Source organism: Arvicola amphibius, chromosome 13 (genome assembly GCF_903992535.2).
Source record: "Arvicola amphibius chromosome 13, mArvAmp1.2, whole genome shotgun sequence".
Taxonomy (NCBI): Eukaryota; Metazoa; Chordata; class Mammalia; order Rodentia; family Cricetidae; genus Arvicola; species Arvicola amphibius.
The window spans coordinates 67496934-67512179 of NC_052059.1; positions in this window are offsets into that span (position 1 = coordinate 67496934).

Sequence of the window (15246 nt, forward strand, 5' to 3'; positions counted from 1 at the left end):
CCATGGGAGTTTGATGCACTACATCAACTGCCATTTGAGTTTCTGTTCATAGAATTCAACCTAAGCTGTGAAATGACCAAACCACAGCGCGTGACAGCCTCTAGGGTGACTGCTCGTTGCCACGGTGTCATCTTGTGGCTGCTCTTTGAAGACAAGGTTTCAATATGCAGCCCAAATTGACCTCAACCTGGAGATCCTCTTGCCTCTGTCTCCTAGTCCACATCGCTTTCATCTGAAGTGGGATTAAAAATAAGAATTTCAACACATAAACAGAGTGCTGGGTACTGTAGTACTGTCATGAAAATGCATTGATAATTGATAAGTGTTGTTTTGAATTAATTTGACTTTGGATGGGTAAACAGTCTCCTGAAGTTATAGATTTTATTTCCTCTCTTTGGCATTCTCTGGAAACCTGGTTCTTATTTTGTTCCTTAGGGTCTATGAGCTCAGAGATTAGAGGTATAGAGGATTCTAATACAGACATGCCAATGAATTTAGGCCTCAAAGGGAAGGCTAGGGCCAACAGAAAACAAACTGAGCCTGTTTCCACACTCTGTCCACAGGGAAAATCAAACTCAGTTGAACAGAGAGAGAGGATACACCAAAGAAAATGAGAGCCCTGGCCATAGATGCTGTACGCATGTGTTTGTTGGGGTTCTCTGTTAGCTTGTAATCCCAACTTCACCTCACCCAGATGATCCAACAACCTCATGACTGGTTGAGTTTGGAACTGTGAAGAAGGACGCTTAAAAGAAATCCCACACTAGCCCAGAATTGAGAAAAATAGACATTTATTTAGGGGGTAGACTCACAAATCAGAATCCTCTGCTGGAATGGAGAACAGAAACCGAATCCTGCAGCAGGAAAAGAGGCCAGATGCATGCTCTACATGGGCATAAATAGCGTAAGAGGCCACGCCCCAGAGGGTGGGTAACTACAGCTGTAGGATTTCCTACAGCAGAATTGTTCAAGATCAGATTTAGTACACTAGTCTTAGTTTTCTATCACTGTGAAAAGACACCTGGCAATGGCAACTCTTATAAAGGAAAACATTTAATTGGGGCTGGCTTATAGTTTCAGAGGTTTAGTCCATTATTGTTATGGTGGGAAGCACAGTGGCGTGCAAGCAGACATGTGCTGGAGAGAAAGCTGAGAGCCCTACATCAGGATGCCACAGACAGCAGGAAGAGAGCAGAGACACTGGACCTGGATTGAGCATTGGAACCCTCAAAGCCCAATGCTAGTGACACACTTTCTTCAACAAGGCCACACCTCTGAATAGTGCCACTGGTGACCAAACATTCAAATCTATGAGCCTCTGGGAGATATTCCCATTCAAACCACCACAACCAGGAATGCAAATGTTGGTGGGAGGAAAGCACCTCCAGAGAATGAATGGCAGGAATACAAATTTCCAACAGGTCAAGCATCCCAGGAATTAACCCATGAACCAGACTTAGCAGGAAGAGACCTGCAGTGATGTCTGGCATCTCTCATTGTTTAGTTCACTTTTGATCACCAGGAAACAAATAGATATGGATTTGTGGAGATTTCTTCCATCAGGCTGGAGAGATGGCTAAGCGGCTAAGAGCACTGCCTGCTCTTCCAAAAATTCTGAGTTCAATTCCCACCAACCACATGGTGGCTCACAACCATCTGCAATGAGATATGGTGCCCTCTTGAAGAAGAGACCTTGTTAGTCATCCTTAGCAGCTTAGACCATGAAACCCAATATGGACAAGTCCAACAGAACTGCCATATAGGGTCTGCCCTTGCATGCTTCAGCATTGCTATGGCATAAATTTCATTCATTTTTCCCCTCCATCAGGCAGGCGTGGTGGTGTGGCCCTGTAATTCAAGCAACCTGGAGACAGAGGATCACTCACGATGGAGACCAAGCCCAGTTCAGAGGGAGACCATGTCTCAAGAAACAAACCAAGAGCCTGAAGAGCTGTGCCTCCAGGCACACTTTGATTATGTCAGCCTCTGGGCATGCCTGTGAGGGACTGCTTAGTTAGGTTAGTTGAGGTGGGAAGATACACCTTAACTGTGGGCAGCACTGACCTGTAGGCATTTTGTCCTGCATTGTTCTGCTTATTGACTTGCATTGTATCTACATGAATTTGCACTTTTTAATTGTTGCTTTGGGTGTAAATGCATGATATAGGCAATGTATAGTTGACAGGATACATACAAAAGAAGGACAATGTTCATGTAATTAGATTTTTGGGTTTGTAACCTAAATAAAAATGCATTTTCTAATCAGAGATAATGGATTTTTCAGGTTATGTTGTCTCACAATTTTTGAGATGTCTTTTTTTATAGCCCAGTATACAATCAAGGCTCATAAATATTTTAAGTATCATATCTTTTAATAAAATATGCACTAGATTTATATATAACTTGATGCTATTTATAATCAAATTAGTTTTATTAGTGATAAAAGCAAAACATAATTACCCCAAATTTAGCAGCCTAAGACAACATTCTTGTGCTCTGTGGAGTCAGAAATCTGAACAGACTTATCTGGGTACTCCCACTCAGGGTTGTTCGCAATACTGCAATGAAGATGTTTGATAGACATGAAAATAAAAAGATCCTAGGGACTGCATAGATGACACAGTGTTTCAGAGCACTCATTGCTCTTCCAGAGGACCTGGGTTTGATTCCTAGCACCTCCAAACTGGATCACAATCATTCTTAACTCCAGTTTCTGGGAATCTGATTCCTTTCTTCTGATCAGACATATACATGCTGCACATACTACATGTAGGTAAAGCATTCATGGACATAAAATAATTATTCAGAAAGGATTGACTTGTGGCCACAAAGATGAGCCTGTAGGACATTGTTAAATGAAATAAATCAGGCACAGAAAATCAAAGACTTTGTTTCTTATTCATATGTAAAGACTGAAAGAAGGTGACCTCATAGGACTAAGAGAGTAACTGCAGAGGTTGGGAAGAGTGGGAGGCAGGGTGGGGGTGGGTAGAGAGAGGTTCATGATTGGGAACAAATATAAAGTTAGATATAAAGTTTAAATTTGTGGGCTCTATAGTCAACTAGAGTTAACAATAGTTGTAAATATTAGAAAAACTAAGAGAAAAGATTTATTTAGCACTTCTAAGGAAAAATAGATGTTTGAGGAGATGAATCTGTTAATAATAGATATTCTTGATAGATCATTACACACAGCATGCATCAAAACGTCTCACTGAGTGCCATAAATGTTTATAATTGTGAACCAGTTTTTAGAGAAAGATATGGCTGGTGCTACATCAGCTGAACTCAGAAGGTCCTGTTACTTCCAAGGACACACACACGGTTGTTGAAGGAGTCCACTCCTTCCGCACTGGGGCCTGGGAGCTTTGCTTCTTACTGGAGGTTAGCTGGGCGCCTGCTCTAGTTTTCTGCCTTGTGCAGCTCTTCACAGCTCACAGCAGGCAACTGGATTCCATCAAGTAAGTAGACAAACAGGGATTTCTGTAGCCTAATCAAGGGGGTGACCCCTCAGCTTTCTTGCTCTTTTCTGCTCATTAGAAGCAAGCTTCAGGGTCCATACCACTGAAAGGAAGGGTTCTCCCCAGTACAAAGACTAGAAGCGGTGGCTATACTGTGTGCCCTGAAAGCTCATTTACTGGAAATGTAATCCTCAAATATCTGTGTTGATATGGAGCTTCTGGGGGGTGATTAGGGTTAGATAAGGTCATGAGGTTGGAACTCTCATGAAAGGATTAGTATCCTTGCTTATTTGTCCATCCATCCATCCATCCATCCATCCATCCATCCATCCATCCATCCATCCTTGCTCTACTGGATCTAAAGCATTCTAGGAAGAGAAAGGCACCCAAGCATTAGTACCTGCACTCGTCCATGTGACTCCTGACACAGCCAACACCAAATACCAGACCTCTGGGGTCTGCTTTTATACATCACTCGGGCATTTTGTTAGGAAGCAGAAAACAGACCAAAATGCCAGGAGACTGGAGTCCAAGCTGCATGGCTCTGTAGCTCTCTTGTCCCATGCTGGCTTGAGCTGCTAGCTGTCACTAAATAAAGTCCTGATGGCAGTCCTCTTGATGACCACATACAATTTCTTCACACTTAAAGAGGAGGGCACAATTCTGCATTTAGAAGACATCAGGGGCTCTTGGGTAAATGTCTCCTCTTTTCTGCCCACAGTATGATTTTACATGGGGCACCTATCTTCCAAAGCCACTCAAGGCTTTTGTTAAACCCAGGTTTGAGGTGCTCTGGAGGGACACTCCACGCCTTTCTTGGGGTGTCTCCAGGGACCCAAAGTAAACTGTAGGTGAATTATATCAGGGCCTATGATTAAAATAGTTCATCCTGGGGATGAAGATGACTCGGTTGTTAAGGACACTTGCTGCTCTTCCAGAGGGCTAGAGTTTGGTCCCCAGCATGTAAGGTGGCTCACAGCAGAGTATGCTTACCTTTTCTGGCCTCAGAGTACCAGCACACATATACACATAGATGTAAATTTGAAAAATAAACCTGTTGCTGGGGTGTGGTGGCACATGCCTTTAATCCCAGCACTTGGGAGGCATAGGCAGGCAAACCTCTGAGTTTGAGACCAGCCTGGTCTACAGAGTGAGTTCCAGGACAGCCAGGTCTACACAGAGAAAACCTGACTCACCCTCCCACCTCCCCCACAAAGAAACTGTTAAAAAAAAAAAGGTCCATTCTAGACATGTCCACTTGATTGCTGGACAACAAAAATACAAACCTTTTATTTATTTATTTACTTTTTTTTTTGAGACAGGGTTTCTTTGGAGCCTGTCCTGGAACTAGATCTTGTAGACCAGGCTGGCCTCAGACTCACAGAGATCTGCCTGCCTCTGCCTTCTAAGCGCTGTGATTAAAGGCTTAAAGGCATGTGCCACCACTGCCAGGCAAGTTTTTACCTTTTGAGACAGTGTCCCCTGTATCCCTCAAACTCCCTTCATAGCTGAGGTGACCTATAGCATGGTCTTCCTGCCTCTCATCTGAGTTCTAAGGTTATAGGCATGTGTCACCATACCCAGTTTGTACAAACTAGGGATCACATCCAGGGCTTTCTGATTAGCAGTCACTCTACCAACTGAGATACATTCCTTTATATAAATTATATAAAGAATTTCCTTTATATAAAACCAGGCATGGTGGTATATGCCTGCAAATCCAGCTCTTGGGGGTGGAGGCAGAAAAATGAGAAGGTCAAGGTCATTCTCTATTACCTGGAGGGTTCAAGGTCATCCTAGGGTAGAGAACCTGCAAATGATGCTGCCACCTGTGCTGACATTTGGGTTCATGGCTCAGTGAGTAAAGGCACTTTCTTGCAAATATGGCCGTTAACTGTAGTTCTTCCTCATGCCCCACATGGGGAAAGGAGAGACCCAGCTCCCACAGGCTCTTCTCTGGCCACCACGCTCTTGTCATGGCATGTGACTTCTACCACCAGACCAAAAAATAAATAAAAATTTTAAATGTAATTAAAAATACAAACTTAAACATAAAAATAAACCGAATGCTTCTTGTCCACCTGGATTGCTTTGATTGAAGGAACCCATGTGAAATAGTATTTTTTGATTTCTTACGCTTTTTTGTATTTTTATTGATGCTGTATTTAGTGAGAATTGCTCAATTCTACAACATACTCACTTCTGATAGCCATAATATTTTTTAAAACTATTTTAACATATTGTTTTAATCCTACTTTGCCTAAAAGTACTTTTGTTCACATTTAAAAGATACAGATTTTGTCCTTAGTTTTTGAGGGGCCTGTTGGGGCAGCTGGCCCAATCCCTGCGTTCAGGGGCATGGCTGCCCCAGGAAAGTAGGATAGCCTTAAATAGGATCGGGGCACCGGAAGCACCCCTGTTTGCTATCCCCTGCGTTACCTTCTACTCCGCTGGACCCTTGGTTCTGTAAGTTCCCTTATTTCCCCTTTTATTAAAACTGATTTATTATAAAAGGACTATCTTGGTTATTTCCTAACCCCTCCTACGACCGCCGGTACCGCCAGTACACGCAGGTACATTTGGCACTCCCACTTGGGGCAGAACCCCGGGCAGCCAAGCCACCTGAGACCACCCGTACCCCACAGTCTGCTGCGGTCGGCAGATCCCTGCTCAAAATTCACAGGCGGGCGGAGCCGGCTCAACTTTAATTCAGCTGATTGAGCTGGAGCACGCATTTTTTTTTTTTTTTACAAAACCACCGCTCCTGCGCTCCGCTTGCGTCCCCGTAGCCGTAGCCACCAGCCCTCTCAGCGCCCGAGAGTCCCTCACGCCCCGTACAGCTGCCGGCCGTTGGGAGTCCCGCGTGCGCGCGTTCCCCAGGTCGCCCTCCCCAGGTCGCCCACCAAATTGTTTGTGAAGCTCTTGTAGAGACTCAACATTGATATTAAGCTAGCGAATCGCTATCCGCTCGCCCGCCAGCTGTTTGTGCAGCTTTTGCAGAGATTCACTGTTGATTTTAAGCTACCGGCCCCAGCTACTGTGCTCTGTGCGGGACGCCATCTTTGGTTTCCGAAAAAAACGTGAACCTAGGTGCACTGCGCCATCTAGTGGCAGACAACAGTAATTACAGGTGATTTTTCATTTGCTTGAAATTAAGCATTCAGATTAAAAATGTCTGATAATATCACTATTAAAGGATTCTATAATTTGTTTAATTACACGATGACTGAATTTTTGAGTGATACAGATATGGTTTCCTTTGGCTGGATATTTACAAGGCTTGGTATCATCTTTATTTTTATTTTTTTCATTACAACGTGGTTGGAAGATAAAAAAGAGATAGAGTCCTTACAGGCAGGAGCTAAAAAACTAAACAAGGACATAACTGGTTTGGAAAACACTAATAAACAGCTTGAAAAGATGGTTGCAGCTCTCGAGGAAAGGAATAATAGACTTTCCTCTGAGATGGCTTTGTTAATTGAGAAAAATATGCAAGAGTTTTGTAAACGATTTGAAACTTTCGAGGAGAAGTTTGAATCTCATGAGGAAAGGAATAACAGATCTCTCTCTGAGATGGCTTTATCACTTGAGAGGAAAATGCAAGATATGGAGGCAGGAACAGCTGATTTGAATCATAAGTTACAATCCCTGTTGGTAGGAACTGAAACATTATCTGAGAAGATTCGAACCGTTGAATGTATTAACAAGACTTTATCAAAGGGCTATGAAAGATTGCTGGACAGAATTTCAATACAAGATGGCACCATTCATGCCATAAAAATTCTGTCCAAGGATGAGACGTTATCGGTGTTGGACAAACTTCATACCTTTGAATCCTCTATGAAAGCCTTGGAACATAATACTGGGCATGAGATTGAGGCATTGCAGAAGACAATGGTAAATAGATTTAAAAAGATCGAGGAAATTATGGACTCTCATGAACAGGAGCAAATAGTACAAAAGAAAGTCCCAACCCCATTGATACATAGAACTCTCCGGGATAGCTTTAATAGAACTCTACCTATTTTCCCAGTGATAACTACAGAAAAGGTGACTGGTTCTAAAAACCCTAAGATCACCAAGGAATATACATGGGAACCCATCCGTATGAATGATCTGAAAGAAATTAAACAAGCTGTTATGAATTTTGGGATGCATAGCTCCTTTGTTAAGGAGATGCTAAAGTCTTGGTCCATAACAATTAACTCCACGCCTAGGGACTGGTTGGACCTGGTCTCGGCTGTTTTAGAGAACGGACCTCAATTGAGCTGGAAGTGCATGTTCAGACAAGAGGCTAGGCTTTTAGAACAGCAGGAAAGATCAAAGGGAGTTGACATCACCCTAGATCAAATTATGGGTGAAGGACTTTATTCTGATCCTCTAGAACAAGCTAATTATGATGAACACACTCTATCCATCTGTACTACCGCAGCCTTGAAGGCTTGGGACAGGGTTCAAGACCCAAGACAGAGAATGGAATCATATATCAGAGTTAAACAGGGTCCGAGAGAACCATTTGTTGACTTTTTACATAGACTAACTAAAGCTATTTGTACAGCTTTACAAATACAAATAGGGATATCTGAACCAGAAGCAAGGCAGGTAATAATTGAGTCCTTGGCTTATGAGAATGCCAATGTGGAGTGCAAAAGGGTTTTGACGCCTCTAAAGATCAGCACCCCTGGAGGAATGGGTCTTACATACAATGAATATTGAATCGACTGAGTTTCACGCCGATACATGGGTAGAAGAAGCCATTGCCAACGGTAAAAGGAGATATCAAAATACCAAATGTTTTAATTGTGGCAGAATGGGACATATGAAACGGAATTGCAGACAAAGGATTTACAGAAATAATAATAATACCTTTTCCAGGAATAACAGGAATAGGAGGCCTCAGCCTTCAGGGTTATGTAGGAGATGTGGGAAAGGTAGACATTGGGACAGCGAATGCAGATCGTCAAGAGATAGGCAAGGAAATCCGCTGCAGGCGGGAAACGCCATGGGGGGGCCTCTCGCAGGCCCCCATGGCGAATGTGGTCCAGTCATTTCCCGTTACAATGGAGAACATGCCTTGTCAGGACAATTAGAAATCCCCATGTCTGCTGTTGGAAGCAAAAATAGCCCAAAAGATGAATTACGTGTATTTTGGCAAACTTCTATAAGTGATCAAAGACCGAAGTTAAGAGTGTGTGTAAATGGCATTTTCATTACTGGCCTGCTGGACACAGGAGCGGATGTTAATATCATTACTCCAGAATCTTGGCATCCGTATTGGCCACTACAGGATGTAAATGTTCGACTTTTGGGAACTGGGACCCTATCTCGAGTAAGACAAAGCACGAGATGGGTTAACTGCATTGGTCCTGAAGGACAAATAGGAAAATTAAGGCCATATGTAGCTAATATTGCAGTAAATTTATGGGGTCGTGACCTATTGCAGCAATGAAATACTCAAATTAACATTCCTGCTGCCTCTAGAGCATATATTTCTGAGGAAAACATCAAAAGGTATTACAGATGGCGAAAACCAGCCATTTGGGCTGTACAAGAACACAAACCAATGGATGACCCTCCAGAATCACCAACGGCCCTACCTCTAAAATGGTTGACTGAGAAACCGATATGGACAAAACAATGGCCTTTATGTGAGGAAAAGTTGCAAGCTTTAGAACAGCTAGTACAAGAGCAATTGGATGCTCAACATATAGAAGAATCTACCAGCCCTTGGAATTCTCCTGTATTTGTGGTTAAGAAAAAATCTGGTAAATGGAGAATGGTGACGGATCTCAGAGCTATAAACAGGATTATTCAACCTATGGGCTCTCTGCAATCTGGACTTCCTCTGCCTTCTTTATTACCAAAAGGATGGCCTCTCATAGTTATTGATTTGAAGGACTGTTTCTTCACCATACCTTTACAAGAAAAAGATAGAGAAAAGTTTGCCTTCACAGTGCCTACTTATAATAACTCTCAACCTACCAAGAGATACCAGTGGACCGTCCTCCCACAGGGCATGTTGAACTCTCCCACCCTGTGCCAATACTTTGTGAATCAACCATTACAAATAATACGCAGGATGTTTCCCAAATCCATTGTCTACCATTATGTAGATGACATTTTATTGTCTGATTCAAACGTGGATACCTTAGAGAGACTGTTGGAAGAGGTGAAAATAGTTCTACCTAAATGGGGATTACAGATTGCTCCCGAAAAAATTCAGAGAGGAGATTCTGTTGATTATCTAGGTTATAGAATAGGCTTGCAAAAAATTAAGACACAAAAGGCACAAATTAGGAGGGATCAACTGCAAACTCTTAATGACTTTCAAACGTTGTTGGGAGACATTTCCAGCCTTCGACTGGCTGTTGGGATAACACCTGATATGAAAATTCACTTAAACAAAACCTTAGATGGGGAAAGAGACCTAAACAGTCCCAGAGAATTAACAGCTGAAGCAGAAAAAGAACTGACAATGGTTGAAGAAAGACTGCAGGAAGCACATGTGGATAGGGTGAATCCAGAACTCAGTTGTATTCTCGTCATATTGCCTTCAAAATTTTCTCCTACAGGAATTTTAATGCAAAGAGATGATATTATCTTAGAGTGGATCTTTCTACCTCATAAGCCAAGTAAGAAATTAAAAACCTATGTGGAAAAGGTTTCTGAACTAATCATAAAAGGCAAATTGAGACTTCGTCAACTAGCAGGCATAGACCCAGCAGAAATCATAGTGCCTTTCACCGCTGATGAGATACGAAAATTGTGGGAAGATAATGAACCATGGCAAAGAGCTTGTGCTAACATTTTAGGAGAAATTAATAACAACTATCCAAAAAACAAAAAGGCTTAACTTTATAAAGAGAACTTCTTGGATTCTTCCTCAAATTGTCCGTGATGCTCCAATAACTGGAGCCCGCACGTTTTATACTGATGCTAATAAATCAGGGAAGGCAGGCTACAAATCAGAAGACTTGAGTAAGGTGGAACAAAGTCCTTACGATTCTGTCCAAAAGGCAGAGTTATTTGCCATTCTTATGGTGCTAAGGGATTTTAAGGAACCTCTTAACATTATTACTGACTCACAATATGCAGAAAGAGTTATCTTACATATTGAAACTGCTGAATTCATACCTGATGATACTGAACTAACCTCATTGTTTATCCAGGTACAAGAAATGATCAGGAACAGACTTTGCCTTATGTATATAACACACATCAGATCCCATACGGGTCTGCCAGGTCCTTTAGCACAAGGTAATGCAGATATTGATCAATTATTGATTGGTAGTGTGCTGCAGGCTTCCGAATTTCACGAAAAGCATCATGTCAATAGCAAAGGCTTGAAGAAAGAGTTTTCTATTACATGGCAACAAGCTAAGGAGATCATAAAGAAATGCCCTACTTGCTCTTTCTATAACCAAGCACCACTGCCTGCAGGGACTAACCCAAAGGGCACTAAAAGGAATGAAATCTGGCAGATGGATGTGTTCCATTTCGCAGAATTTGGAAAATTAAAATATGTACACCATACCATTGACACTTATTCAGGATTCCAATGGGCAACTGCTTTAAGCTCAGAAAAGGCCGATTCAGTAATCACTCACTTATTAGAAGTTATGGCCATCATGGGTATACCTGCACAAATAAAGACGGATAATGGTCCAGCTTATGTCTCTAGGAAAATGAAACGGTTTTTTGCTTATTACAACATTAAGCATGTTACAGGTATACCCTACAATCCTACAGGTCAAGCAGTCATTGAAAGATCAAATAGGACTATAAAGGATATGTTGAACAAGCAAAAGGGGGTGGAAAATACCCCCAGAAATAGATTACATAATGCTTTACTAACCTTGAATTTTCTCAACGCTAATGAGAAGGGGACTACGGCTGCAGAAAGACATTGAATAATGGAAAAGTCTGTTGAATTAAATCAACCAGTTTATTTCAAGGATGTGCTAACCTCACAATGGAAGCCAGGGGATGTGCTGCATTGGGGAAGGGGTTTTGCTCTTGTCTCCACTGTAGAATGAAGCGGCGGGGCTGCTTCCCGCCACCCGGCTGCCGGCTAGCTTTACACCCGAAATAATTACACGGAAACTGTATTCTTTTAAACACTGCCTGGCCCATTATCTGTAGCCTCTTATTGGTTAATTCTCACATCTTCCTTTAACCCATATTTAGTAATCTGGGTAGCACCACGAGGTGTGGCTTACCAGGAGAGATCTTAACCTGCGTCCATCTCGGAGAGGAGCAGCATGGAGACTCACTATGGCGAATGCCTGAAGCGTCTCCCCCACTCTACTTCCTTGTTCCCACAATTCTGTTCTGTCTACTCCACCTACCTAATTTTCTGTTCTTAAAGGGCCAAGGCAGTTTTCTTTATTAATTAACCAATGAAAGAAACATAGACAGATAACTCTCCTCCATCATTTCCCCTTTTTCTGTTTAAACAAAAAAGAAAGGCTTCAACTTTAACATAGCAAAATTACATATAACAAAACAGTTATCAAGCAAGTATTACAGTTACAATATTTAAATCTATTTTATCTTTTATCATAACTAAGGAAATCTATAACTATCTATTTATTCTTCAACTCCATCAAAGACTCCAGAAGGATATATTACCTAAGTAAACAAGAAATAAGTAACTTATAAAACTCTAGAAATGACAGAGACAACTCGCTGCCTGGACAGTCACCCAAAGTTCCTCTGTACCGTTGGGGCATCCATCTTCGGGCTTCAGGCCCACAGTATCCAGCAGACATTTCCATGAAGCAGAAAAATTCCAAAGACAGTTCAGTCACTTTCTGCTGTGTCCTGCAGAACGTCTCGCAGACTCTTTCACGAATCAGGAACCCTGAGAGACCATCTCACATTTAGGCAAGTTTAGCAGTCCTCTTTCTGTGGGTTCCTTGTGTCCAGTTTATGCAACAGTCCAGGCAAGAGCAGTTTCTTGCCCAAATGGCTAACAAACTCCATAAGTAGCCTCTTCGATGCCCATCTTCCTCTCGAAATAGATTGGTGCTGCCAGGAGCAGACGTGTCTCATTGTCATGAAAAACCCTAAGTTATTAAAACATTAAATGCCATATTCTGCAGTCTTTGAAAGATATGAAGAATGTCTATCTAACTGAAATATATCTCTACATATCTAGAAAATCTAACATGACTACAGGCTTAACTATTATCAATGATTATCCATTAACAACCTATATTTCCTAATTATACATTACAGTTTTTAAAATGAACTACACAATCAAAATAGCTTAATCAAGATCAGAAATACATATACATGTAACAAAATTGACCTTAAAATCTATACCAATGCAAATTCATATCTATATCATCTCCCCCTTTAAATGTAAAAGAACATTTATAAGCAATATTCGGGAAAATGGGCGCAGTTATTTCTCTCCAAACTGCTTCCTGCTGAATGGGGGCGTTGTTATTTAGGTCTTTCATGGTATAACCTGTCTGCTAGGTTCCTCTCAGTTGGCAGTTGAGCGAAGTAATTTTTTGAGGGTGTTCACAGCAACCTTTCAGGAGGGCGTGGTCTATCATACCATATTGGGATAGAAGCAATCCACAGAGTCTCGTCCTCTGTGAAAACAAAAGAAGAAACTCTTTTCCAAAGCATCATGTTCTTAGATCCAAATCCTGAAGTCATACTTTTAAGATGTCCATTCTGGTCTAGCCTGGCAGCCCATATAATGAAATGTCTCTCTGTACTTAGCTCCTTTACAGTCAAAAAAATCAAAGAAAACACAACAAAATACATAATCCAGACTCTCTGTGAATTTTCCATTTTTACGTGGCTTATTTTTACTCTATCACTTTACTTCTTTTAATCTATAACTATCTGTACTCTGTCTCTTTAAAGACTTTAACCTTTTTTTTAAGGCATTAACTTTATTCTCTATATTTTTTTTCTCTCTTTTAAGCCTACGTGAGCCATTTAAAGGCCTTCTATGTCTGAATCTTTTCTATTGTGAATCTGTAATTTTTTACTATCCAGGAGCATTTCTTAAAAGGTTAACCACTTCTTAAAATAATACGGTACTGCCTGTTTACAGCCAAGTCTAAACCTTAACTGCGCTGTTATCATGGTAATTACGATAGTTCCTGCCTGAGGTCAGCACAATTCAGCATGGTGGAGCAGAGCCAGAGCTGCTACTGCCTCAGTCATTTGGTGTCCCTGAGCTGCACACAGTTACAGGTACACAGCAGTCCACATTGGAGCTGCACTCAGCAGTTTAATTTTGATACTGAGCGTGCAGCACAGAAAGTCTTTATCCAAGTTACAGTCAAATCTGATGCGCAGAGCACTGCGCAGTCTGAAAACACCTCTCTCTCTATGGCGGCAGGAATCCGCAAATGCTGTCCTGCTCGCCTAAGCCTGATTCCGCCATCTGCCCAGGTGCAGGCAGGGAGCAGTGAGCCATTGGCATGGTCTCAGAGTACTTTCTTTCCGATCCCAAGCGGGCAAGGTTTTTAAGTGGATTTAGCCCCACGTTGGGCGCCAATCTGTAGAATGAAGCGGCGGGGCTGCTTCCCGCCACCCGGCTGCCGGCTAGCTTTACACCCGAAATAATTACACGGAAACTGTATTCTTTTAAACACTGCCTGGCCCATTATCTGTAGCCTCTTATTGGTTAATTCTCACATCTTCCTTTAACCCATATTTAGTAATCTGGGTAGCACCACGAGGTGTGGCTTACCAGGAGAGATCTTAACCTGCGTCCATCTCGGAGAGGAGCAGCATGGAGACTCACTATGGCGAATGCCTGAAGCGTCTCCCCCACTCTACTTCCTTGTTCCCACAATTCTGTTCTGTCTACTCCACCTACCTAATTTTCTGTTCTTAAAGGGCCAAGGCAGTTTTCTTTATTAATTAGCCAATGAAAGAAACATAGACAGATAACTCTCCTCCATCACTCCACAGAAGAAAAATCGTGGATACCATCAAAGTTAATAAAGGTTCGGTTTGAAGAGGAGAAGCCCCTTGGAAAAGAAAAATAACAAGTCATGCACAAGGATGGTGAACATACTGATGGTAAGAGGCCTATAGTTCGGGGGCAGGGTTCTTTTCTTATCCCCACAGGAAGACGCTCACCTTCGAAGGATCTGAGGGACCCCGGATACCTCGAATATTGATGGATTGGAACCAATTGCAACCCAACAAGGATCAGCATTAACACTGGGTAAGCTCTGTGAGTATAAAAAACAAATTTCTTGAATGTGTGTCAATATGCATTTCTGTATAGATATTTAGAGCTGGTTTCTTGGAGTTGGACTCTGGCCCAGTCCCTCTCCAATTCCAAACTTGTTTATAAGAGATTTCTCAGAGTTTCTGTCTCAGGTTAGGAGTCATGTTATGAGACAGAATATTAATAACAATAATGTTGATAATGGTACCAATATATTTGCCTTCTTTGCCTTCCTTCATATCTATGGTTGTCTTTAATGCACCTTTCATTGAAGATATGCACGTATACGTCTGTATGTGTCTTTGTAGATAATGTTTATCTTTCTCGCAACAAATGACAAATTTTTTCTTCAGTAATCTTTGCAGTTTCCAGGATGAAGACGGGACCCTGCAACATCAACTCCAACTGGTTATTATGACGTCATGTTTTTGTAGTGCTAATATTTGGCCTGTTTTTTGGTACCAATTGCACAGAACACTTTTGAATGGTGCACATTTTTGACAACATTCTGGCCTCATTTCCTCAAAAATTCAGAGGCTGGACACATTTTTCCTAGATGAAATGTTACCCTGG